The sequence below is a fragment of the Staurois parvus genome, unplaced genomic scaffold (genome assembly GCF_062004578.1).
Source record: "Staurois parvus isolate SC_StPar_1 unplaced genomic scaffold, SC_StPar_1.0 ptg000394l, whole genome shotgun sequence".
In the NCBI taxonomy this organism is placed as follows: Eukaryota; Metazoa; Chordata; class Amphibia; order Anura; family Ranidae; genus Staurois; species Staurois parvus.
Window position 1 is genome coordinate 3,463,674 of NW_028318190.1, and position 26,026 is coordinate 3,489,699.

The following is a 26,026-nucleotide window of genomic DNA, read 5'->3' on the forward strand; positions in this document are numbered from 1 at the left end:
TTTGAAAAAGCGTTTGACACAGTTCCCCACACATGGCTAATGTGTAAGGTAAAGTCTACAGGTTTGGAAAAATCTGTAGGTAAATGGATAGAAAACTGGCTAAAAGATCGTATTCAGAGAGTAGCGGTTAATGATTTATACTCTGAATGGTCTAGGGTTGTCAGTGGTGTACTCCAATGTTCAGTGTTGGGACCCTTACTTTTTAATATATTTATAGATGATATAGGGTCTGGGATTATGAATCCCATTTCAGTCTTTGCAGATGACACCAAGCTGTGCAGTGGAATAACGTCCTTACAGAATGTCTTCATTTTACAAGCCGACCTCAATGCACTGTTTAATTGGGCAACTGTGGCAAATGAGGTTTAATGTTGATAAATGTAAGGTTATGCACTTAGGGGCTAAGAATATGCATGCATCATACATACTAGGGGGGGTACAACTGGGGGAATCAATGGTGGAGAAGGATCTGGGAGTTCTGGTAGATCACAAGCTTAATAATGGCATCCAATGCCAAGCTGGGGTTTCTAAAGCGAGCAAAATCCTCTTTTGTATTAAAAGAGGTATAGACTCCAGAGAGAGAGAGAAAGAGATATCATTTTACCCCTGTATAAATCATTAGTAAGACCTCTATGCAGTTCAGTTTTGGGGCACCAATTCACAAAAAGAACATTGGGGAACTGGAGAAAGTCCAGAGAAGGGCAACCAAACTGATAAGAGGCATGGAGGAGCTCAGCTATGAGGAAAGATTAGAGGAACTGAATTTATTCTCTCTTGAGAAGAGGAGATTAAGGGGGGGATATGATCAACATGTATAAATACATTAGTGGTTCATATAGTGAACTCGGTGTAGAGCTATTTACCCTGAGGTCATCACAGAGGACAAGGGGGCACTCTTTACGTTTGGAGAAAAAGACATTTAATTTCCAAAAACATGGAAAGGTTTCTCCACAGTGAGAGCTGTGAAAATGTGGAATAGACTTCATCAATTGTTGGTTCTGGCCAGCTCTGTGGATTTAAAAAGGCCTGGATTCTTACCCCCTTCCTGCCTAGGCCAATTTTCAACTTTCAGCTCTCTCACAATTTGAATGATAATTGCACAGTCATGCAACACTGTACCCAAACTAAATTTTTATCATTTTGTTCACACAACTAGAGCTCTCTTTTGGTGGCATTTAATCACAACTGGAGTTTTTATTTTTTGCTAAATTAACCAAAAAAGACCAAACAATTTGAAAAAAACAAAACACGTTTTCTTTGTTTCTGTTATAAAAGTGTGCAAATAATTGTTTTTCATAAATTTAGGCCAAGATGTATTCTGCTACATTTCTTTGGTGAAAATAACCCAAATCACTGTTTATTATTTAGTCTGTAGGAAAGTTATAGAGTTCACAAACTATGGGATATATCTGAAAATTGATCAATCCTGAAGTAAATCAAATTTATTGAGGCCCAAAAATGTCAGAACAGTACAGATATCCCCCAAATGACTCCTTTTTGCAAAGTAGACAGTCCAACGTATTTCATAAGAGGCATGGTGAAGTTTTTAAAGTTGTAATTTGTTTGTCATAATTTTTTAGAAAATGAAGAAATTAAAAAATAATTTTCACAAATTGTGCAGTACAGCGTCATATAACTGGTGTGGCGGTGATCAGGGACACTGACTGGTGAAAGTACGAAAAAATTGATAATTTTTTTTCCATTTTATTTTTATTTTTTATTATTTTTTATTACATTTTTTCTCTTTTTTAAGATTTTTTTTTATATAAAGCGCTATGACCAAACTAGTATAATGTAACCATAGTAACATTGTACTACTTTGGGGAAGTGATCAGTATTTTTTTTATTTTTTACACAATTTGCTTATAGCAAAGAATTTATCTGCTATAAGCAAGCATTTAACTGAATGAAATTGATTCATTCAGCTTTTTTTGTTGTGATTAGCTGTGATTGGCCACAGCAAATCTCATGACACAGATGGGCTGTGACTGGTCCAGCCTGTGCACGTGATCACTGTGACCATTTACAGCTAGACACACTTGTATACAATGGTTGGCATGAAAGGAAGCCATCCATTGTATACAACTGTCATGTGACCTGCTGTGATTGGTCACAGCAGGTCATATGGTACTGACAAGGGGCCGGTACACAGATCTGTCATCAGCTGTGCCGACAGAGGACAAGGGAGAACTCTTTACGTCTGGAGGAAAAGAGATTTAATCTCCAAATATGGAAAGGTTTCTTCACCGTAAGTAGAAATGTGGAATAGACACCCTCAAGAGTTGGTTCTGGCCAGCTCAGTGGATTGCTTTAAAAAAGGCCTGGATTCTTTCCTAGATACACATAATATAACTGGATACTAACATTTATAGGTAAAGTTGATCCAGGGAATATCCGATTGCCTCTTGGGGGATCAGGAATTTTTTTCCTTGCAGGAGCAAATTGGATCATGCTTTGCTGTTTTTTTTTTTTGCCTTCCTCTGGATCAAATGTGGGTATAGGATTATAATTTTTTTTTTTTTTGGTTGAACTGGATTGACTTTTGTCTTTTTTTCAGCCAGACTAACTATGTAGCTATGTAACAAGTTCACTTACTGCCTAATATATTCCGTCCACTTTCCCATCCAATTTACCTGTAGTGGTCATAATGTTATGGCTGATTGGTGTATATGGGAGAGGTGGCAGCACAAAGACTTTGGTTAAAGTGAAGTTCAGACTGCTGGAGTGGTTATAGTGTATGTCTTCCAGCATGTCATTGCTTCCACACTCTTGCCTCTCTTTAGGGATGTTCTATTCTCCCCTCCTAGCCATCCAAGTGCAGTCTAACACATCATTTTCACACTACTCACTGGGACCTAGCTTGCAGAAAGCAGCAGCTGCTGGTCTTTTAAAGAATAGTGCTGCTGCACGGCCACTGTTCTTTGCTTGAAATGTGGCCTCCCCAAGAATGATTCCAGACTCTAACCTATCCTCTCTTGCTCTGCTCTCAATCATTTTGTCACTACCAGTCCTCCTTGTGAGAACAAAAGGAGAGATATGCATGGCTCCACATGCAACAAAGCAGGAATTAAACACTCAAACAATTACATCTTTTCCAGGCATAGACAGTTTGAAGGGGGCTGGCAGGACATTGATATTGGGTGGGGGGGCTGGGGGAGGAAGAGGTCCAAGTGGCCTGTAATTAAGATCAATAGTTAGATAAGATGGTCAAATTTAGATTGATAGATATTAAAGAGAGAGGTCAAGGAGAGATAGAGAACCAAAGAAAAGCTGTGCATAGTTTATAATCTTCCTTGCATACTGCGTTGTGACTGTAGCAACCAGTTTCAAGGGTTCTTGCAGGATTAGTGGAGGAGGAACAAAGTGCATCACCAATTCCAGCCTTTTTTACTAACAAAAACATTACAATATTTTGGGGCTACTACTTCTGCAAGTCAAGCCACTAAAAATTACATTGTGACCGAGGATGTCCCTTAAAACTACTGTGGCTCTGAAATACAATGCAGATTTAAAGAGTATGTAAACTCAATATTTTATATTCCTGATATGTGCCTGCTGTACCATGTACTTGTATGAAAAAGTATCCTGTTCTCTTTGTATTGCTTGCTTTGTGTGAAAACCTTGGTATTCCTATCAGTCCATCTGCTTTACTATTTAAAAACTGACCACACTAAGCATGAAAGCATACTATGGTCAATTCTCAAGCTATGATGGAAACTCATTGTGCTGTCTTCCATTGGTCATACTTTTCCTGACATGCCTTCTTCCTGCACAGCCTTTCACTGGGACTATCAGTGTGCTCTAGCTCATATGCAGCTGAGAACAGGGTTATGTAATAACCAGGGGTGGACTGGCCATTTGGAAACTCGGGCACTGCCCGATGGCCCAGGGTCAGTAGGGGGCCCCATGAGATGTCCCTGGTACCTTTTTAATAGGCTTTTTTGAGTTTGGGCAAGGACACAGGGGCCCCATGATCCCCTATTGCCCGGGGGCCCCATGAGTTGTCAGTCCGCCCCTGGTAATAACTTATAAAAAAGGAAAAGAGGTATTTATAATGTTTTTAATATGAATACACAAACGTTTTGCCTTTCATTTCTATTTTAAACTTGTTGTTTTACAAGGTGAGGGTTTACAATCACTTTAAGGCATCCCTCAATCTATGTATTTTTCACATCACCCTCAAAATTAAACATAAAAGGGACCCTGTCCCCATTATTATTTTTTTTCTTTGGTTATTCTTTAAATGTCTGGAATTGGTTTCAGATTTTTCTTTACACTAGTTTTCCTGTTAGCCTTGAAAATAGGCAGAATTTAGTATCAAGATTCACCCTAACAGTGAGATTCTTTGCCAATCTTGGGTTCTGCAGATTTCAAAAAGGATTTGGCCCCCTTCCCGTGAATCAAACCCAGGCAGATTTGTCTGTCCCTATAAACCTTTGAAAACATTTTTTTTGCAAATTCATAGAAAACAACAAAATACAAAGGAGACAAAGATATACAATTCGGTACAGTTTCATTACACAATAAGTAATATATCAACAAGTGCGTAAACTACAAACACCAGTGCAAAGGTGACCAGTCACAGATGTCCAACAACAACATAGCTATTGAAAAACGTCCTTCAGCATGGTCATATAGTGGGACCATACTGATTAGTTTAAATGCAGAGCATACTAAAGTGTTTCTCTTTAAGTTGGGTTAGAGGGGGTATACGTATAGGAAAGGTACAGGAGGAAGGGGGGTGGGAGGGGGACAGAAGGGGGGAGAGAGGGAAGGGTAGGGTTAGGGGGAATTAAAAAAAGGATTGGGAGGGGGCATGGTGAGAAAAGGGGTTGGTGGAGGACGTTTGCTAGAAGAGGGGAGGCGGGGCGAAGTGCTGAAGTACTTTAGTGGGTGCAAGATCCAAAAAGGGCTTTACTTTCATCTGAGAATGTGAACATGATCCAGTGGATCCAAGTTTTGGAGTAGGCCTCATGTTTATGAGAATTTTGTTATAAGGGCGCATGCGCATGGCAGCTGTGCTCTGACAGAGCTCTGCAGCTCCTGGAGCCTAACGCGGAATCATAGAGTGCCGGACAGGCTTTTTACCTCCCTCACTGCACAGCAACATGTCTGATCCCTGGGACACCTGACTCAATGGTCCAGGCGGGCACCAGGGCAAAGCTAACCCAAATCTATCAGGGAGGAGCTGTCCAAGCTTTCAGCAAAATGGCGTTCAAGCCCCCTGCTTTGCCACACAGTGCCTGCACCCCAGCTGCAGCTGCTTGCCAAATGAGTGCAGTGGAAGAGACAGGCACTCCCCAGCCTTTCAGTGATATAGTGGCAGCCCTCGACTCTGATATCTTCCTTCAGGGCATGCTGGCTCAGTTCGAATCCATGCTGCATAAGGCTCTTAAAGCAACCTCCACCCAGATAACTGAACGCCTTTCTATGGAAATTAGAGAGATAGGGCAGCGGACAGCAGACCTGGAGGTTAGAGCAGACACATTGGAGGACAGCAGAATATTCAACCACTGCTGTAAGAGAATGTAACTTTCCTCTCTCAGTTGAAGGACTTTGAGAATTGGTCACGGCATTCCAATCTCTGCATCCATGGCCTCCCAGAATTGATCCAGGACCTCCAATCCACAGTGACAGATCTCTTTCAGAAGCTATCTCAGCTACTTCCTGGAACACCTAGAAATATACAGTGTCCACGGGATCTTGCACTGCCAGCCAGACAGCCCCCCTAAGGACATAATAGTGAAGTTGCATCACTACCGTCTAAGGAACAACTCCTGCAAGTGGATTGAGATATAGCTGAGCTCATGTCCCAGGGCCACTCATACCAACTTTTTTGCAGACCTTGTCCCACTCACAATAGCTATGAGGAGCGCGGTGAAACCCCACCTCAGGGTACACAGACCATCAACTCAAATACCTTTGGGGATTTCCATTTGCTTTCACTTCACCTACCAAGGTACTCAATACACCTGCAAGTCACGCCCTAAACTGCAAGGCACCCTACGTGATCTGGAAGTTGACCTGACTTTTTCTCACATGGTGAATGCGAGCACAATTCTCTCTCTGGGGCAGTCTTCTTAGTGATCCACCACTCCACTAGGATGCGAGTCCCCATCGCACAGCTGAGGCACACTGAGACATGACCACGCTTGATGTTGCTTCCCATCTTCTGCACAAGGCTCTGATTCCTTGGGCTGAGTGATTTCAACTTGAGAGAACTACTTTAAACTACATGTTCGGGCAGATAGGTTGATTCTTAAGCACTGCTGATTGTGTAGTCATTTTTCAAGGCTCTGTGGCCACGTCATCACACGGTTCTGTTAGTGGATGGGGTTTAATTTTTCAAAGCTAATATGTATTTTTTTTTCCAAACTTTTGCAGCTGTCCCTCATGTAGAGTGCCAAGCAGACCTCTTTTTCTTAGTGAATCCTGAATTGATACGTTAACCATGAATGTAATGGTCTCTTTCTATGCAAGTCTTGCTACACCTAGATTTTGTTCCATCGGGCATTATTGCTCTGTACTTTTACCTGTGTGGTCCTGGTCCACACCATGTCTCCCCTCGGTTGAGGGAGTTGGGATGGGCACAGAGAACCTTCGGGTTATTGAATGTTTCTCACTACATGACCGATTAAAGTGGTATTTTTCATAAAGAACAATGCTTCTCTTTCAGGTTAACTAGGATGTCCTAGTCCATTATACTGTTATTTATATTGGTGCTGTGATTTATTCTACTAGTAATGGCAATTTGTATTATTGAATTTTATTGTTTTGATTATGAGCCTGCTGTCTACCTCTGGGGGTAGACACTCTGAGTTTTTATGCTTCGCTATAATTTTTACTCTTTTTTTTGGAACACCTCCTTCTCCATCTTGTCATTCCTAACCTGATCCCCACCCGGAGGTACTGCTTGCCGCATCTTGTAGTTGGTCCTCTTAGACTCTGACTATTGAATTGCGGCTCCTTTAAATATTTTGTCATCCGAATAAACGCTTTAATGCATTTCTGTGCAAGTTCCTCAGTTCCTAAATATTTTGCTTTTAAGTATAGCTTGCTCTCCAACAAAGAACAAGGGTGTCTTATAATTGCCTTTGACCACACAATTCTGATCACTTTCAGTACTGAAAATTAAGGATTGTGCAGGGCGTTATTTAACCTTGATAGGGCATCTAGAGAACATTAAGGTCACGCTGATCTCCTACTGTGCCCCAACGCCTCACAGGTCCCCTTCCTTTCCCACTTAGTGCAGGTTGTTGACACTTATAAAAAGGGCATGCTCTTAGTTAGTGGTGAATCCAATCAGGTTGTGTACCCTTACTTCAATAAATTCCCTTACATCCCTGGTATCTCGGAAACCTGTATGATCTTTTGGACCTTGCTAAACCATTACGAATTAGTAGACATTTGGAGGGAGCTGAATCCAACTCATGAACATTATACCTAGTATTCCTGGCCACATATTCTATTCTCACAAATTGATCACACCTTCCTCCCCTTGGCCTCTTTACGACGACTATTGCAGTCTACCCTCCAGCTGAACCGATGTTCGAACCATAGCGCTGTACTTGTTACAGTCTCCTCCTTGTTCCCTAAGGCTGTAGTAATGACATGGACCATGAATGAAGTCCTTGGCTAACCCTGATTACCACCAAGACATTTAAAAACCTCTGCGGAGGTGCCTTACATTTATTATTACCCCTGAGATCACCCCTACCCTATTGTGGGAAGCCCACAAACCACTTATTAGGGGCACATATATACAAAGGACCTCACAACGTAAAAGAGACAAGCACTTCCTGCTGCAACCCTTAGAACAGGAGTACCATTATCCCAAGTTGTACATGGCCAATCACCCCTTCTCAGAGGGGCATGCCGATCATTTTTCTCCAAATTGGCTCTACCTACACTTTCAAGTATTCAGAAGAACCTCTTGGAACAGCATATATCTGTTGTCTGTTGAGGAAGTTTTTCAGGCACCCTGGCCCAGAGGGCCTTCTCGCAAGAAATTATAAAAAGTTTGCAGACACTCTGGTCCCCTCTCCTCAATAAAATGTATAATAGATTATTGTGTCAGGTCACGTTCAGGAAGGAAACCTTGATGGCTATAATATACTGTAAATGATACCAAAACCTAACTCTGTTTCAATGTCCTGGTCAACCTATAGGCCAATCCCACTCTTGAACGTCAGTTTCAAATTATAGGCTGAAGTCCTGATGTTGTGTTTTAACCCTATAATTGGAACACTGATCCACAGAGACTGGGTAGGATTTATCCCTCACTGTCAGGCTAGCAATAGTATTCGCAGAGCATTATTGTTTCTGCATACTATCCATAAGATGCAAATCCTAGCATATTTATTATCATTAGACATATGGAAAGCATTCAGCACTGTCTCCTGGCTCTACCTAATGTATATCTTATGCAGCTGGGGCTTTTTTCTAAGCTGGGTTTCCTCCCTACACTCTAACCCACAAGTGTATCTAAAATAATCCCTAGCAATCGAGTCCTTGGCACAGAAAAATCAATTGCATCCAGACATCAGAGGGGTTGATTTGGCGAGCTACAGTTCACCCATAAAATATCACTGTCTGCAGATAACGTACATCCAGGGGCGGACTGACCATTTGGAAACTCGGGCACTGCCCGAGGGTCCGGGGTCAGTAGGGGGCCCCATGAGATGCCCCTGGTACCTTTTTCATAGGCTTTTTTGAGTTTGGGCAAGGACACAGGGGCCCCATGATCCCCTATTGCCCGGGGGCCCCATGAGTTGTCAGTCCACCCTTGCGTACATCCATAGTGTTACATCCCCTCTTGTATCCGCCTTTCAGATTTTTAAAGTATTGAACAATTTTGCATTATTCTTGGGCCTGAAGGCCAAATTAAATAGAGGAAGCTTGATCTCTCTCACTCCTTGTAATCTCTGCAGACCTACTTCTCCTTTATGTGGATGCCCCACAGTTTGAACTACTTGGGTATTGAACCTACCAAAACATTCAAAACCCTCTACCTGGCCAAATACCCACCTATTGTCATGTACCTGGTCGAGGCCGAGCTGACGAGAGGGCTGCCCTTACACCTCTTGTACCTTGGGAATGGTAAAAGGGTATAACAGGACTTAGAGTGACACGGGTGCCTGCAGAGGATCTGGTGTAGGATGTCTTGATAGCAGATGCGGAGCTGAAGAAGATCAGCTGGCAGCAGGCAGGTACAGGATCTCAGATGCGTGGTCAGACAGGAAGAGATCAGCAACAACCAAGCACCAGGAGTGCCAAATCAAAAACTAGGAGCAAAGTCAGAGCCAGGCGAATATCAGCATCAGACGAGCAGAGAGGGTATTGGAACAGCAGAAATGAAAGCAAGGTCGCATCACAAGCCAAAATTAGCAACAGGAGCTTAGGAACGAGCAAGATTCAGCAAGCTGGGTCAGAATACAGGAGTACACAGGATCAGGTCAAAAGCAAAGGGAGCTGACAACCACTCAGCAATAATCCTCAGTCTAGTAGGGTTTTTAATAGGCCACTGTGTGCCAGAACAGGCACACTCATGTTAATGCTTGTCACGATTGCGTCATCAGACCCCAGACCTTCTCACCAAACTCATGACCGAAGGACTAGCCGATCTAAAACTGCGATGTCAGGGATCTCGAGCCGGATCGCGGCGCGCGGGTCTGCGCATGCGCGATGTGCCGAGGCGCACTGGCGTGCGGGTTCTAGGACCTGGGCATCCGTGACGGCAGCGGCGCTCGCGCATGCGCACTCGCGGACGCGCGCCTGGCACCAATAAGAGCGCAGGGCGCCCTATTTAAATGGATTCTGACAGTGCTTAGTTGCCGTATGGTCTTTCCTGTGTTCTGTGAGTTTACTTTGCTGCTGACCCTGAGTGATCCTGATCTGCTGACTTCTCCTGCTCTGACCCCTGGCTTGCCTGACCATTCTCCTGCCTGCTCCTGCACCTTTGATTCCCTGTTGCCGAACCCAGACCGTGACCCGTGTATTCTTCTGCCTGCCAATTGTACTGACCTGCTCCGCTGTTACCGACCCGGCCTGTCTGACCTCGCTTACTCTGCTTCCTCACATCAGACTCTCACCTGCTGCGTACCACCGACAGCTGCCTCTACCACGGTTGGCTGCACCCAGGGGTCGCGACCTGGTCTCGGCTTATTCCAAGTCCATCCCCACCATTAGGGGCTCTGGTGATCAAGCAGGTCGGGACTTAGATTCTGCGCCCTGGGGAATTCTGGTCTGTGGAACACTGGAGGCTACCACCGGTTGGTCCCTAACAGAACCATATGGCCATGACGGAGTCTGGAGGAGGACCTTCTCCCTGGGAGGAAATGTGCCACCATCTATCAGCGCTTACTCAAGCCGTCAAGACGCTGGAAGAAGGTTATAAGCATTTGGAGGGACGTGTCCAGGCCCTAGCCGCACCTACTGTCGCGACATCAGACCCGGTCGGTTCACCTCCTACTAGTAGCCCTGCGGGACCCCCCGCTCGAGCAGTGTTCTCCATTCCTCCGCCGGAACCTCGAGTCCCAATGCCCGAGCTGTTCCATGGGGATCGAGGGAAGTTTCGGGCCTTCCTGAACTCCTGCCAGCTCTACTTCGACCTCCAACCTTGAACGTTTGCGTCCGAATCTGTGAAGGTGGGATTTGTAATATCCCTACTGCAGAGTGAACCCCAGGCCTGGGCACATCATCTATTAGAGGCTCGCCATCCGCACATGAACAGTGGCAGAATTCTTCAAAGCGATGGCACAACTATATGACGATCCTCAGCAAGCTGCTTCGGCCGAAGCAGCCCTACATTCTCTGCAGCAGGGACGCAGGGCAGCAGAAGATTATGCCTCAGAATTCAGGCGATGGTGTGGAGATACGCAGTGGAATGATGTGGCACTGCGCCATCAGTTCCGCCTAGGATTGTCCGAGCCCCTTAAAGATGAATTGGCAAGGGTAGGTGTGCCTGATTCTTTGGAAAAACGAATCACCTTGGCTATTCAGATTGACCGTAGGTTACGGGAACGAAGGCAGGAAAGGTCCGGTCAAGGGTCAAGGCCAACATGGATGTTGCCACGGGTTCCTATCCCATCGCATCCTGCAGTCAGTAATCTGAATCCTGAACAAGCTGATGGAACAGAGCCCATACAACCTGGGCTATGCGGCCATCTCTCACAGCTGAGGAACGCCAAAGACGCAGAGTGAATAATCTATGTCTGTACTGCGGAGCTGCGGGTCACATGGTGTGTTCCTGTCCTGTCTGTAAGTACTCTACCATTTTTTCTATGTCTCCAATCTGTGTATATGACCCTACTCATGTAGTCGTGCCAATCTCGTTCCAGCTCCCAGGAAGAACCGTGCAGGTAACGGCTATTATTGATTCAGGGGCCTGCAGTTGCTTTGTGGACCTTAACTTTGCAGCTCAGCAACGGATTCTGTTACTGTCCAAAGAGCGAGGCTTAAATATTTCCTGGCAGACGGTTCCTGAATTAATTCAGGGTTGGTAGATCGGGAGACTCCTCCTTTATGCACCACAGTAGCAGGCCACCACCAGGAACTCCTCCATTGCGTCCCCTCTATTTCCAGTAATCTTGGGGCTCATGTGGCTACGAGCTCATGATCCCCAAATTAACTGGAAAACTGGATCTGTTCAGTTTCACTCGCTGTACTGCCAGGAGCACTGCCTCCTAAAGTCATCACTAGGCCCCCCAACCTTGTTGTGTGTGAATACAGATACAGATCTAGCACAAACGGTGCCTCCCGCCTACCATCATTTCCATTGACCTGCTCTCGGGACCCGAGATCCCCTTTGGCTGAATCTTCCCACTGTCGGAACACGAGTTGGGCGCCTGTTGCAAAGGGTAGGAGCAAAGGAGCTGATGAACCCAGTAGCTTTCTTTTCTAGAAAACTCTCCCCATCAGAAAGAAATTATGATATCGGGGACCGGGAGTTGTTAGCGATTAAGACAGCACTGGAGAAATGGAGATATCTATTGGAAGGAGCATTGCATCCCATCCTGGTCTATACCGACCATAAAAATCTGGAATATCTGAGGACAGCAAAACGCCTCAGGCCACGTCAGGCCAGATGGGCATTGTTCTTCTCGAGATTTACTCTGCACATCACTTATCGACCCGGGTCTAAAAATACTAAGCTGGATGCTCTCTCCCGGATGTTTGAGGACCCTGGGGAGACAGCCAAACCTGACACCATTCTGCCGGCGGGTAGCTTTTTGCTACTTCAGTCCGAACTCCTAACCAGACTACAGGCTGCTTCCACGGGGACTCCTAGGCCACCTGGAGTCTCATTACAGAGTAAAGAAGGTCTCTTGTGGAGGGGAGAGCAGATCCTGGTACCTGACAAGACAAGATCTCTGGTCTTGGGCTATTGCCATAACCACCCGTTAGCAGGCCACTTTGGGCTACACAAGACATTGGACTTGGTCCAACGCATGTTTTGGTGGCCAAGCATGGCCAAGGATTGCGAAACGTATGTTAAGTCCTGTGCCGTCTGCAGCAGAAACAAGCCCACCAGAGACAGGGCTTGGGGCCTGCTGCGACCATTGCCGGTGCCCGACAAACCCTGGAGCATGATCGCAATGGATTTTTTGGTGGAATTACCGCCATCACAAAACCATACTGCGATCTTTGTGGTGGTAGACCAGCTTTCCAAGCACCCATTACCCAGCTCACCAAGGTAGGAGTACGTTTTCAGTGGACTCCAGCTGCACAGGCAGCTTTTGAGGCATTGGAAAAGCTGTTCACAATGGCTCCCATTCTGAGCCACCCTGATGCATCACTGCCCTACATGCTAGAGGTAGACGCATCGGAAGTGGCTGTAGGAGTGGTATTGTCACAGAGGGTAGGGGCCAAGGAGCTAATGCATCCTGTGGCTTTCTTTTCCAGGAAGCTATCCCCTTCAGAAAGGAATTACGATATTGGGGATAGGGAGTTACTGGCCATTAAAACTGCTCCGGAGGAATGGCGATATCTGCTAGAGGGGGCCCTACACCCCATTCTGGTCTATACTGACCACAAAAACCTTGAGTATTTGAAAACAGCCAAACGCCTCCGTCCATTCCAGGCCAGAATGGCACTGTTTTTCGCGAGATTTAATTTCCACATAACGTATTGTCCTGGGTCAAAGAACACTAAGCCTGTTGCTCTTTCTCGGATGTTTGAGGATCCTAGAGAGATGCCCCAGCCAGACACCATCCTGCCGGCAGGTATCTTTCTATTGCTGCAGTCGGAACTATTGTCAAAATTGCAGGCTGCTTCCAACCTGGTTCCTGACCTGCCTGGAGTCTCCCTGCTGAACAAGGAGGGTCTTTTTTGGAGAGGGGAACAGATCGTGGAACCCAAGGAGGTCCAGTCCCTGGTGTTAGGTTTCTGCCATGACCATCCCCTAGCGCAGTGGTGGCGAACCCGTGGCACGCGTGCCACAGCCGGCACGCCGAGCCTTATCTGTGGGCACGCCAGGAGAATCCAGCGGCGCGCTGTCTTCCCGGCTGTAGTGTGCGTGACAGCCGGGTCCCAAGTGCGCATGCACAAGAAGCAGTGCTCCTTGTGAATGGTAAGGCGGTACCTGGGACACATGACAGATCCCAGAAGCCGCCGGACCAATCACAAAGCGCAGCGCTTCTCGCGCATGCGCACTGGGCATCCGGCTGTCCGACGAGCGCCCACACTACAGAAGCCGGGAAGACAGCGAGCGGCTGGATCGAGGAACAGGTAAGATAAAAAAAAAAAAACTCTGCGGAAGTAAGAGCGGGTACCTGTCAAATTCAGGTACCCGCTCCCCCTCCCTCCCCAAAGGTCAGCAGTCATCCCTGTGCTGTGTCCCCAGTCTCTGGTCATCCCCGTGCTGTGTCCCCAGTCTCTGGTCATCCCCGTGCTGTGTCCCCAGTCTCTGGTCATCCCCGTGCTGTGTCCCCAGTCTCTGGTCATCCCCGTGCTGTGTCCCCAGTCTCTGGTCATCCCCGTGCTGTGTCCCCAGTCTCTGGTCATCCCCGTGCTGTGTCCCCAGTCTCTGGTCATCCCCGTGCTGTGTCCCCAGTCTCTGGTCATCCCCGTGCTGTGTCCCCAGTCTCTGGTCATCCCCGTGCTGTGTCCCCAGTCTCTGGTCATCCCCGTGCTGTGTCCCCAGTCTCTGGTCATCCCCGTGCTGTGTCCCCAGTCTCTGGTCATCCCCGTGCTGTGTCCCCAGTCTCTGGTCATCCCTGTGCTGTGTCCCCAGTCTCTGGTCATCTCCTGTGCTGTGTCCCCAGTCTCTGGTCATCTCCTGTGCTGTGTCCCCAGTCTCTGGTCATCTCCTGTGCTGTGTCCCCAGTCTCTGGTCATCCCTGTGCTGTGTCCCCAGTCTCTGGTCATCCCTGTGCTGTGTCCGCAGTCTCTGGTCATCCCTGTGCTGTGTCCGCAGTCTCTGGTCATCCCTGTGCTGTGTCCGCAGTCTCTGGTCATCCCTGTACTGTGTCCGCAGTCTCTGGTCATCTCCTGTACTGTGTCCGCAGTCTCTGGTCATCCCTGTACTGTGTCCGCAGTCTCTGGTCATCCCTGTACTGTGTCCGCAGTCTCTGGTCATCCCTGTACTGTGTCCGCAGTCTCTGGTCATCCCTGTACTGTGTCCGCAGTCTCTGGTCATCCCTGTACTGTGTCCGCAGTCTCTGGTCATCCCTGTACTGTGTCCGCAGTCTCTGGTCATCCCTGTACTGTGTCCGCAGTCTCTGGTCATCCCTGTACTGTCCGCAGTTCTGGTCATCCCTGTACTGTGTCTGCAGTCTCTGGTCATCCCTGTACTGTCCGCAGTTCTGGTCATCCCTGTACTGTGTCCGCAGTCTCTGGTCATCCCTGTACTGTGTCCGCAGTCTCTGGTCATCCCTGTACTGTGTCCGCAGTCTCTGGTCATCCCTGTACTGTGTCCGCAGTCTCTGGTCATCCCTGTACTGTGTCTGCAGTCTCTGGTCATCCCTGTACTGTGTCCGCAGTCTCTGGTCATCCCTGTACTGTGTCCGCAGTCTCTGGTCATCCCTGTACTGTGTCCGCAGTCTCTGGTCATCCCTGTACTGTGTCCGCAGTCTCTGGTCATCCCTGTACTGTCCACAGTTCTGGTCATCCCTGTACTGTGTCCGCAGTCTCTGGTCATCCCTGTACTGTGTCCGCAGTCTCTGGTCATCCCTGTACTGTGTCCGCAGTCTCTGGTCATCCCTGTACTGTGTCCGCAGTCTCTGGTCATCCCTGTACTGTTAATTAGTTTGCACTACTGTACGAGTTGTTTTTTCTAAACCAAAAGCTCGATATTCAGGTTTCATTGCAGTGTTGGCACTTTGAAAGAAATAAGTTGGTTTTGGGTTGCAGTTTGGGCACTCGGGCTCAAAAAGGTTCGCCATCACTGCCCTAGCGGGACACTTCGGGATACATAAGACCTTAGATCTGACACGACGTACATTTTGGTGGCCAAACATGGCCAAGGACTTTGAAGCCTACGTGAAATCTTGCCCCATCTGTAACCAAAATAAACCCACCAGAGACAAGACCTGGGGCCTATTGAAACCTTTACCAATACCTGACCGACCCTGGAGTATGATCTCTTTAGATTTTATTGTTGAATTGCCACCCTCCCGAGACCACACCGTGATCTTTGTGGTAGTGGACCGCCTTTCTAAAATGGCCCATTTTCTTCCACTAGCCAAGACACCATCGGCCTCCGAAACAGCCCAAGTATTCATTAAAGAGATTGTGAGGCTTCACGGTGTGCCAAAAGAGATTGTCTTGGACCGGGGAGTGCTGTTTACTTCGAGATTCTGGAAAGCGATATGTGTGGGGCTGGAGATTAAGTTATCTTTCTCGTCAGCATATCACCCCCAGACAAACGGGCAGACAGATGGCCGGGATTACGCTCGGGTCAAACAGACTGTGTTGGAGTATTACGCGGTGCGCTTCCGTGACCTGCCCTGCCATGCGGAGCCGTCCTATCGGATGTATGCGCACGAGATGTCGCATTGCTGTCGGAGGTGGCTAGAGGGGGAACAGGCCCGCACCGCAGAAGAAATTATCCAAACATTTCTGAAGGAGCAATTCTACAACCAATGCCCGGCGGAGGTGCGCAGATGGGTAAGAGAGAAAGCCCCTACCACCCTTTCAAAGGCCGCTGCCATGGCCGACGAGATCCTGGCCATCAAACCACATTGGAAACGATGGGCCCCTGAGCTGCCAAGGTCCCCGCCCCCCCCCACCTCTGCCAAAACGGGCCCCCCACCTACCACTGCCTACTCCGCAGGACCGCCAACCAGAGCCCGGTTCACGGGGTCCCCCATGGACCACCGCTGCTACGGGTGCAACCAGCCGGGGCACCTCCAAGCCAACTGCCCCACCTCCCGAAGCCGCTGCTTCCCCCGCCCGGTCCACTACCTGGAGCTCCATCCTGCAGAAGAACCACTGCCCCCGCCTCCCAGCAAATGGATGGGCTTCCCAGAAGACAACCACTCCCGGGGGGTTTACAGTGTCCACCCCCCGGGGGCTACATACCCCCCCAGAAACAGCGCCACCTGTAGGTCGTGCAGGTGGACGGGCAACCCGTCTTGACCATCGCCAACCCCCGAGTGATCCGGCCAGAAGCCATCCAACCTGGCCCTGGATTCGCCATCGAGCTGGTGGGAGGAGCCAGACATCCCCTGTTCAGCATCTCCGCCCCTAAAGTGGCCGAGGCCCTAGTCACCGTTTTCTCCCGGGTGGGTTTCCCCAGCAAGATCTTGACCGACCAGGGTACCCAGTTCATGTCCAAGGTGGTCCAATCCCTCTGGCGCACATGCGGGGTACGGGCGATCCGGACCACTCCCTATCACCCTCAAACCAATGGCCTCTGCGAGCACTTCAATGGCACACTGAAGAGCATGCTGAGGTCCTTCGTTGATGGGAGGCGGACTGGGAGAAGCTCTTCCCTCACCTCCTCTTTGCATATCGGAACGTACCACAAGAGTCAATGGGGTTCTCCCCCTTCAAACTCCTGTATGGGCGTAAAGTCCGCGGTCCCCTATTCCTGCTTAGGGAGCATTGAGAAGGGCAGATAGAGGACACAGGTACCCCTGTCATTCCCTACATTCTTGAACTGTGGGAGAGGCTGACCCGCCTGGCCACCATGGCCCACGACCACCTCCGGGCAGCCCAGACATGCCAGAAGGTATGGTACAACTGCAAGGCATGCGGTCGCGAGTTCACTGAAGGGCAGCAGGTGCTCAAGATCGTCCCCAACCCCCAGAAAAAGCTCCAGCACACCTGGGAAGGGCCCTACAAGGTCCTTCACAAGTTAGACGAGACTAGCTACGTCATTAGCCTCAACGCCTGTGACCGCAAGCAGCGTACGGTCCACATCAACATGTTGAAAGAGTACCACGACCGTCCCCGTGCTAGCCGTCTGCCCCGCCTCCACAGGCGGAGAAGATGAGGGAGCCCTGCCTGATCTCCTGCAAGCCACCAAGGTCACCACTCCCCTAGATCAGATTCCCACGGGGGCTCAGCTGAACCCCCACCAGACGGCCCAGATGCGGACCGTGCTAGCGGACCAGGCCGCCGCCTTCTCGGGCCACCCCGGGCCGCATCGGGTTAGCCCTCCACCACGTGGAGACCCACAGTCAGAAACCCATCCAGCAGGCCCCATACCGGGTCCCCGAATCCGTGAACTCGGCCACCCGGGCCGAACTCTCCGAGATGCTCCAGCTGGGTATCATCCAACCCTCCCGCAGTCCTTGGGCCTCCCCGGTGGTGCTGGTTCCAAAGAAGGATGGGACCACCCGCTTTTGTGTGGACTACTGGAGGTTGAATGACTACACTGTCAGTGATGCCTACCACATGCCCCGCATAGAATACCTGCTGGACCATCTAGTCGGGGCCCGCTACATTAGCACCCTAGACCTCAGCAAGGGTTACTGGAAAATCGCCCTCACAAAAGAGGGCGTTGGGTGCTCCGCCTTTATTCCCCCGTTTGGCCTGTAGGAATTCCTCGTCATGCCCTTCGGCATGAAAAACGCCCCCGCCACCTTTCAACGGGTCATGAACCAGCTACTAGAGGGATGTCAAGAGTACACGTGTGCCTACCTAGATGACATAGCCATCTTTAGCGACACATGGGAGGAGCACCTGGCCCACATGGGGGCCATCCTAGACCACATCTGCAGGGCCGGGCTGACAGTGAGACCAGACAAGTACCAGTTGGGAATGGCTGAGGTACAGTACCTCGGGCACAGAGTGGGGGGGGACACTGAAACCTGAACCAGCCAAGGTTCAGGCCATTTATGACTGGCCCACCCCCCAGACCAAGAAGCAAGTGATGGCCTTCCTCGGCACTGCCGGCTATTACCGTAAATTTGTGCCTAATTTCAGCTCCCCGGCCCAGCCTCTGTCCGACCTGACCAGAAAGAACAGTCCCCAGATAGTGATCTGGACCTTGGCCTGTGAATCCGCCTTCCGTGACCTCAAAGCTGCCCTGGCGAGCAACCCCGTCCTGGCCGCCCCTGACCACAACAGACGCTTCCTTGTGCAGACAGACGCCTCCACCTATGGCCTAGGGGCTGTCCTCAGCCAAGTCAATGAGGCTGGGGAGGAACATCCCGTCGCTTTCCTCAGCCGCAAACTACTGGACCAGGAAGTTGCCTATGCTACAGTGGAGAAGGAATGCCTGGCCATAGTCTGGGCTCTAAAGACAATGGGCGCCTCCTTAGGTGGAGTCTCGCCCTCCAGCCTTATAATTTCACTATTCAATATAGATGGAGAAGCCAACACCAAAATGCAGACGGCCTTTCCCGCCAACAAGATTCACAGTAGCTAAGTCAGGGCCCACAAGTGCCTTCAAGGGAACCCGGTTTGGTCCCCCTTGCCGGCACTTGTGAAATGGAAGGGGGAGGAGTGTCACGGCTGCTCTCCCCTCTCAGCCTCTTGCTCTGTCCCTGCACTCTTTGCCGTCTCTCATCCGTGCCCCTCTCCCCTCCTGCAAAGATGAAAGGCATTCCTAAGACAAGCTGGAGCCACGCTACCTACGCCCCCCCCCCGGTTGCCTAGGTGACTAGGGGGTCTGACCAGTTTTAAGAAGCTGATGTCAGAGCTCCTGAGGTATTCACCGCTGTGTAGCTGACGGAAGGGGCCCGGGCTGCAGCTGGGACCTTTTCGTGGCCAGGCTCGGCAGAGACCCAAGGCTGCCTAGGAACCCCCTTCTCCCAGAGCTGGGGAAGACTGTCTACGAGACACCAGAGATCCGTGAGTACATGCTCTCTGCCTGCTTCACTTGAACTGTTCTTGTGCTGACCTCACACCCACCCCGCCTGTTGGATTACTTGCTACAGAGACTCTCCCTTGGCTCTCGGTGTTGGACTTTAAGTGTGTTGGTCCTTCCGTGTTGCCCTGGACTGGCGTATTCACCCTCCCTGCGAACTCCCCCATTCGGTGACTGTCATCTGTTTGCCTCAATAAAGTTTTGTGCTTTTGCCATCTACTCTGTGTGTTCTGTCCTGCCTACGCTCCGTCACACCTTGTATAAAAGTACACTCCAGGGAATTGTCTACCAATGGCCTCAGAATAAAAAAAAAAAAAGCCAACACTGAAACCTGACCTTTGATGGTACTCAGGGCCAGGAACCAGTCTACCATTAGTTGAAGAAAGGAAAGAATTAGTCCCACTGTATATCAGGTGGATAAGGCTTCCTGGATTCACACCAACTGAGATAGGCTTTGCAGGAACCATGGTATAATTTAGGGAAAGTAGCCTAAGTACCCTTCAAGTCTTCAGAATAGTCAGTTTTACTGGATTTTGGAATGCCCAATACTGTCAAAGCCATTGACCAAGCAGGGTGCAAGATCAGAAACTGTAATAAAAGCTATAGATGATCGGAAAGTGGCCAGAGATCTCCTTGGCCAGTCCAGGCCTGTGAGCAGTACCAGCATTCTTTATTTCTTGATTCTTTGAAGTGGGCAAGGAAACAACTTCAAGGGAGATGTGCAAATCAGCATGTAATGATTACTGGGAGTGATCAGGGCATTCACTGCCTTTGGATCCAGCAACTTTGGGAGAAACCCTCCACCTTTTTACTGAATTCAGATGAAAAGAGGTACACATCCAATTTCTCCCAGTTCTTGACCTCCCACAACACTACGAAAATTTTCCCCGATGCTTCACATAAGCCACTGCAGTTGGGATGTCTTATTTGACCTGAGCTGGATGACCCACGAGAAGGTTCATTCAGCGGAGAAGAGACTTGGCAAACTGTCCTCAACTCTACAATGTTGATCGACAAGCAAGATTCCCCATGCAACCAACAACCCTGCATGAACCATGAGCCCAGTAGCCCTCCAACCAGTTACTGATAATCAAATTATACTGATGACACAATTCACCCAGCATGCTCCCTTTTGGAACAAGTACAATTACTTGCCTGGAGCACAAGAAGATGGAATATGAAACCCAAATATAGCTGCAATAAAAGCGACACGAAATTTCGGAGGATGATTGGATCTCATGTATGAGGTCTTTGCAGAACAATTTCTAAATTCTTCCTAGAAACTAATCAGCTCCTTTCTTTCCTGTTGCTAGGGCAGGTTTGAACATGTAAGGGAGACGCTGATTTGTTGCTAGGAGGGGAAGATAGACTGTCCTCCAGTAAGACATTTCATTCACAAAGCTAGTTTTTGTGTTAAAAAAAAAATGCTCAAACAGTCGCTAGAGCCTTTGAGCAACTAACAACAAACATTATTTAGAGATTTTCTACTGCTTGTTCAGCCAGACACTGCCAAGTTTAGGCAATGTAAAGGCTAAAGACTAATGCTGGAGGCACATAAGATTTTATTACTAACAAGAACAATACGTGTTGTTCATAGCAACAAATGAGATTCCATGTTCCATTTTCAGAAATTGGAATCGATTTGGTTACTATATGCAACAAGATAGTCTCTTTGGCACCCTTTTCATGTATATAAACCCCAAACTGTTCTCATTCTGCTATCTCTCCCTGAATTCCGCATTGCTCTCTGTCAATGAATATCTGACAGCTGATCTTCTTTCTTAAATAGCACTGTCTGTGTGTGATTTTTTTCTTTTTATAGGCGCACAGTGTCATGTGATGCACAGGTTCTATGCAACTGGTTCATTGATCAGCAGGGGAGAGGTACAGTAGGTAGAGAGGGGGAATTTTTTTCTCTAAGCTGCATGAAGACCTTTAGGGCTCATTTACACTAAAATCAGTGTTTATATAGGTGGTTACATATGTGCGTTTGTGGTGCATTTGCTGTGGGGTTTTTATTTTTTTTTTTCTTGTATTTTCTTCTTTTGTTTACTTGCATTCACATGTTTGCAGTGTGCTCGCATAAAAAAAAATGCAGCATGCTGTACATTTTTTTTTTGTCTTTCAAATCTTTTATTGGATTTTAAAGTAAGGTAACATCAAACAGCAGGTCCATATAGGGGATACAAAGTCAAAGAAAACTGTCAACAAATAATAATGATATAATCAAGAAATGACCAAAACTTTAAAGTGATGCTACAGGTAAAAATGTTTTTTTACCTTAACCACTTGCCCTTCAGAGGATTTACCCCCACTTCCTGACCAGGCCATTTTTTGGGATACGGCGCTGCGTTACTTTAGCTAACAATTGCGCAGTCATGCAATGCTGCACCCAAATGAAATTTATGTCCTTTTTTTCCCACAAATAGAGCTTTCTTTTGGTGGTATTTGATTGCCTGTGCGTTTTTTATTTTTTGTGCTATTGAAAAAAATACTGCCAATTTTGAGAAAAAAAAACAATATTTTTGACTTTTTGCTATTAAACATGTCCAGTAAAAAATTTTTAAAAATCAAATTTCATCATAAATTTAGGCCAGAATGTACTTTGCTACATGTCTTTGCTGAAAAAAAATCCCAATACGTGTAAATTAATTGCTTTACGTGAAAGGTATAGTATCTACAAATGGCGGTATAGGTACTGGAATTTTTTTAATATATACTAGTAATGGCGCCGATCAGCGACTTATAGCAGGACTGCAGGACTGCGGCAGGCATTCTGGTACTGGGGAGGAACTGACTGTCACTGACATCCCCAGTGACACTAATACAGTGATTAGTGCTAATAAAAAGCACTGACACTGTACCAATGACACTGGGCAGGAAGGGGTTAACATCAGGGGCGATCAAAGAGTTAACTGTGTGCTGTTTCAGTGTGTGCTGTGTGTGTGCTTTACACTGTAAGCACACTGCTTTGTATGGCTCTGCTATGCAGAGCCATACAAAGCAGTGTGCAGGAGCTGACGGGAGAGAACTGTATTGTTTACATAGAGGTCTCTCCCCTCTGGGTGATACACAGCGGGTGCTGGCAGGGAATCATTGGGCGGGACCTGGTGATTGACAGGTAAGGCCGCAAGTAGCGCATGCCCCCTACCCAGAAATGCAAGATCACGTATATATACGTGATTTTGCACACCCTGCCTGTAGCAGTATTTATGTTATAGGGTGGCGGGAAAGAGGTTAATGCATTCCTAAAATACATTTTCTGTTTATCTACCTCCCTTTCCTTTGTGAAGGGGAAGAGAGGAGATATAGAGAGGGAGTAGATCCAGCGCTGTTTAAGGATGCATCTACTCTCCTCTCTTTTCCTCTTTACTCAGCACTCATTCAAGCAGCAGCAGGAGCAAATGTCAATCAAATGCAGTGAGGAAGAAGTGTGTGTGTGTGGGGGGGGGGGGGGAAGAGCTAAGTTCTGCTGTATAAGACTATGTTCACACTAGCTTTGTCAGCAGGCGTCAGACAGGCGTTTGGAAAGCGTTTTTAACGCTTCTCAAACGCCTCTGCAAATTCTGCACATGGAAGCACATGGTGCTGTTCACAAGGAAGTGTTAGCGTTGAGTCCCTGCAAAACTGACGCCTCTGGTCCAGTCAGGAGGAGTTGAAGCCTCCCATTCAAGTCTTTGGTGCCGCTCCGCAAATGCCTGGCCGGCGTTTGCGGTGCGGTTGCAATGCGGTTGCGAGGCGTTTGCGGAGCGTTAATACTATTTAAACTTCCTTATAGGAGTTTGTGGTGCAGTTTTAACACTTGGCAAATGCCTACCAACCACCTCAAAACCGTGCATAGGACGTTTTGGGAGCGCTTTCGGAGCGTTAAAAACGCTTCACAAACGCCTAACAATTGTCAGACGGTATAGGGGTGTTTGGCAAGATTTATAAAAATAAATAAGTCAAGTGTGAACGAGCCCTAAGTCTATGGAGCGCTGCTCTATAGACATACTGCTCAGGAGCGCACAGCACTGTGTGCCTCCATAGCAAATGGCTTTCTATTGGGACACACAATGAGGAGGAGGAGCCAAGCTCACAAGCGGAGGACCCGAGAAGAGGGGGATTGGGGCTGCTCTGTGCAATACCATTGCACAGAGCAGCTAAGTATAACATGTTTGTTATTTTATTTAAAAAAAAAAAAAATTTACACTTTAAGCTGTACCTTTTTTTTCTAAATGCACCTGAATGCACTGCAATGGTGTAAACTTGGCTCATTGAAATACATTACTTTTTCTTGCATATGCATTCCTATTGTGCTTACAAAAGGTGTTTAACTGAATGTGGGCCCTTGGAGTTTGATGCATGATAGCATGAGGGATAAAGGTTAGGGCAGAACAGTGGCTAAATGGTTAGCACATCCGCCTGGCACCATTACGGTCGTTGGTTTGAATCCCAACCACGGCACCACCTGCCTGGAGTTCGCATGTTCTCCCTGTGCTTGTGTGGGTTTCCTCCCACACTCCAAAGACATGCTGGTAGGTTAATTGGATCCTGTCTAAATTGTCCCTAGTATGTGTATGTATGAATGTGAGTTAGGGATCTTAGATTGTACACCCCTTGAGGGTTAGGGACTGATGTGAATGTACAATATATATATATATATATATATATATACATGTAAAGCACTGCTTAAATTGATGGTGCTATATAAGTACCTGAAATAATAATAATAATAACCCTAAATGTGCAGATTTTAATCAAACAAAACTGCATGATCTGGTCAAATCCATGATTCCTTTCATAAATATTACCTGTATTGACATTCACAGTAAAATACATTTTCTGCCAAAGTAGTACAAAAGACCCCCTTTTTCGATCGTCTTCATCCTATGACAACTTTTGATGCATATCGGTGTATATTCCCAGAGGAGGTCTAAAGGAACTCATTCTACATATTCAGCCTTCGAAGAGAAAGCAGTGTTGTTGGTGTCAGTTCCTGCTGACCTCATTATTGACACCTCAGGCTTCCAGAACAGACATCCCCCACTCCTTACCCTGTTCTCCATCTGTTCTCTTCTCCTTCCACCCCTCTGCTACCTCCTTCCCCTCCAGCAGAGTCTGTTTTTCCCCAGTTTTCAATCTGCCCGAGTCTACTATTTTGCAGTCTATCCCTTTGTCGTTGCATCATTCTTCTGCCTTTCAGCGGAAAGCACTTTCCTGCTCAGGTCAGTGAAATTCCTGGCAGGCGGCTACCCTAAATTTTAATCTGCCCTCTACCCTTGAACCTTCATTTTATTTATTCATTTACTTGTTAAAAAAAAAGGGGGAGACAAGAGAAGCACAGAATCAAGAGGGGGTGGAGGTATGCGAAGGGAGGGAGACTGTAATGGTGAGGAGATTAAAGACAGGGAAAAACCTTAAATGGACAGCATGAGACAGACAAAAACAGTGAAGGCCTCTTCCTCCTCTCTCCCTCCTCCTGGTATCCATGGTAACTTGTCACCCTCACACCTTCTGTCCCTGACATGTCACACAGCTCCTGGCTCTGTCCCCAGCCCCTGACATTGAGTGACAGTGGAGAGGGAAGTGCCTTTCCAGGCAAAACTCACAGCCATGTCTTATAACCACCTCCTATAATCCTTTGCTTGGGAAAAAATATCTATGAATCAGTGCTTTCATGTCTCCCTGTACTCCTGCTACATTCTTTTATTCTATGATCAATGCTGAGATCTGCCACAACCGTTTGTAATGCACATGTGCAGATTTTGCACATTAAAGATAGCAAACACCAACATTTATGTGAATACACATATAGAAAATGCTGATGATCTCAGGCCTATGAACCATGTTTAGCCTGGTTTATCAGGAGAGTTGTATGGTAAGCTTTAGCTGTGTCATGAATGCTCTGGATTGCAGACGAAATAACAAAGCACTGTTGCCTATTCAACTGCATCACCTCTGTAAATGGGAAATCCCTAAAACGGGCTTACAAAATTGATAAAAGTACATTTTACAATTTGACAAAATGTAATAGAATAGATAACACAGAGCAACAAAAAAAATCTTTTTTTCTTGGTGCCTTGCTTTTTAGACCTGTTCATGGGGTTATTTGGGGCACTGATTCAGAAAATTGCATTGGCTAGACTGCATCAGCTCTAGTTTCTTAGATATGGTCGAATTTATTTATTCAGTTTTTAGGCCTCATGCACACTGGACATTTTTACAGCTGCTGTTTTTGGTGTCAGGCATTTTTGTTTTCCTGCATCCATTAACCGCTTGCCCTCCAGAGGATTTACCCCCTTTCCTGACCAGGACATTTGTTGCGCTGCGTTACTTTAACTGCCAATTGCGCGGTCATGCAACGCTGCACCCAAATTAAATTTACTTTTTTTTTTTGCCCACAAATAGAGCTTTCTTTCGGTGGTATTTGATTGCCTGTGTGTTTTTTCACTATAAAAAAAAAAAAAGCCCGAAAATTTTGGGGAAAAAAAACAATATGTTTGACTTTTTGCTATTCAACATGTCCAGTAAAAAAATGTAAAACATCGAATTTTGCTATAAATGTAGGCCAAAATGTATTCTGCTGCATGTCTTTGCTAAAAAAAAATCCCAATAAGTGTAAACTGGGAGTTTACGTGAAAGTTATAGCGTTTACAAATGGCAGTATATATACTGGGATTTTTTTTTTTATTATTTATTTTTATGCCACCATCACTCCCACCCCCCATGCCAAAGTCCTGGGTGTCATCCTGGACTCAAACCTTTCCTTCCTACCTCACGTCCAAT

The 26,026-nt window shown here is 47.3% G+C and overlaps 1 protein-coding gene across 1 annotated transcript in view; it reads right to left on the reverse strand.

The window, feature by feature from the left end:
* The window catches only part of WASF2 (WASP family member 2), a 269,369-nt gene extending 245,032 nt beyond the window's left edge, over positions 1–24,337 (reverse strand). The window contains exon 1 of the mRNA XM_089686248.1: positions 24,295–24,337. The gene's annotated coding sequence lies outside the window, so the exon portion shown is untranslated. The remainder of the gene's footprint in view (positions 1–24,294) is intronic.
* Between the last annotated feature and the right edge of the window lie 1,689 nt (positions 24,338–26,026).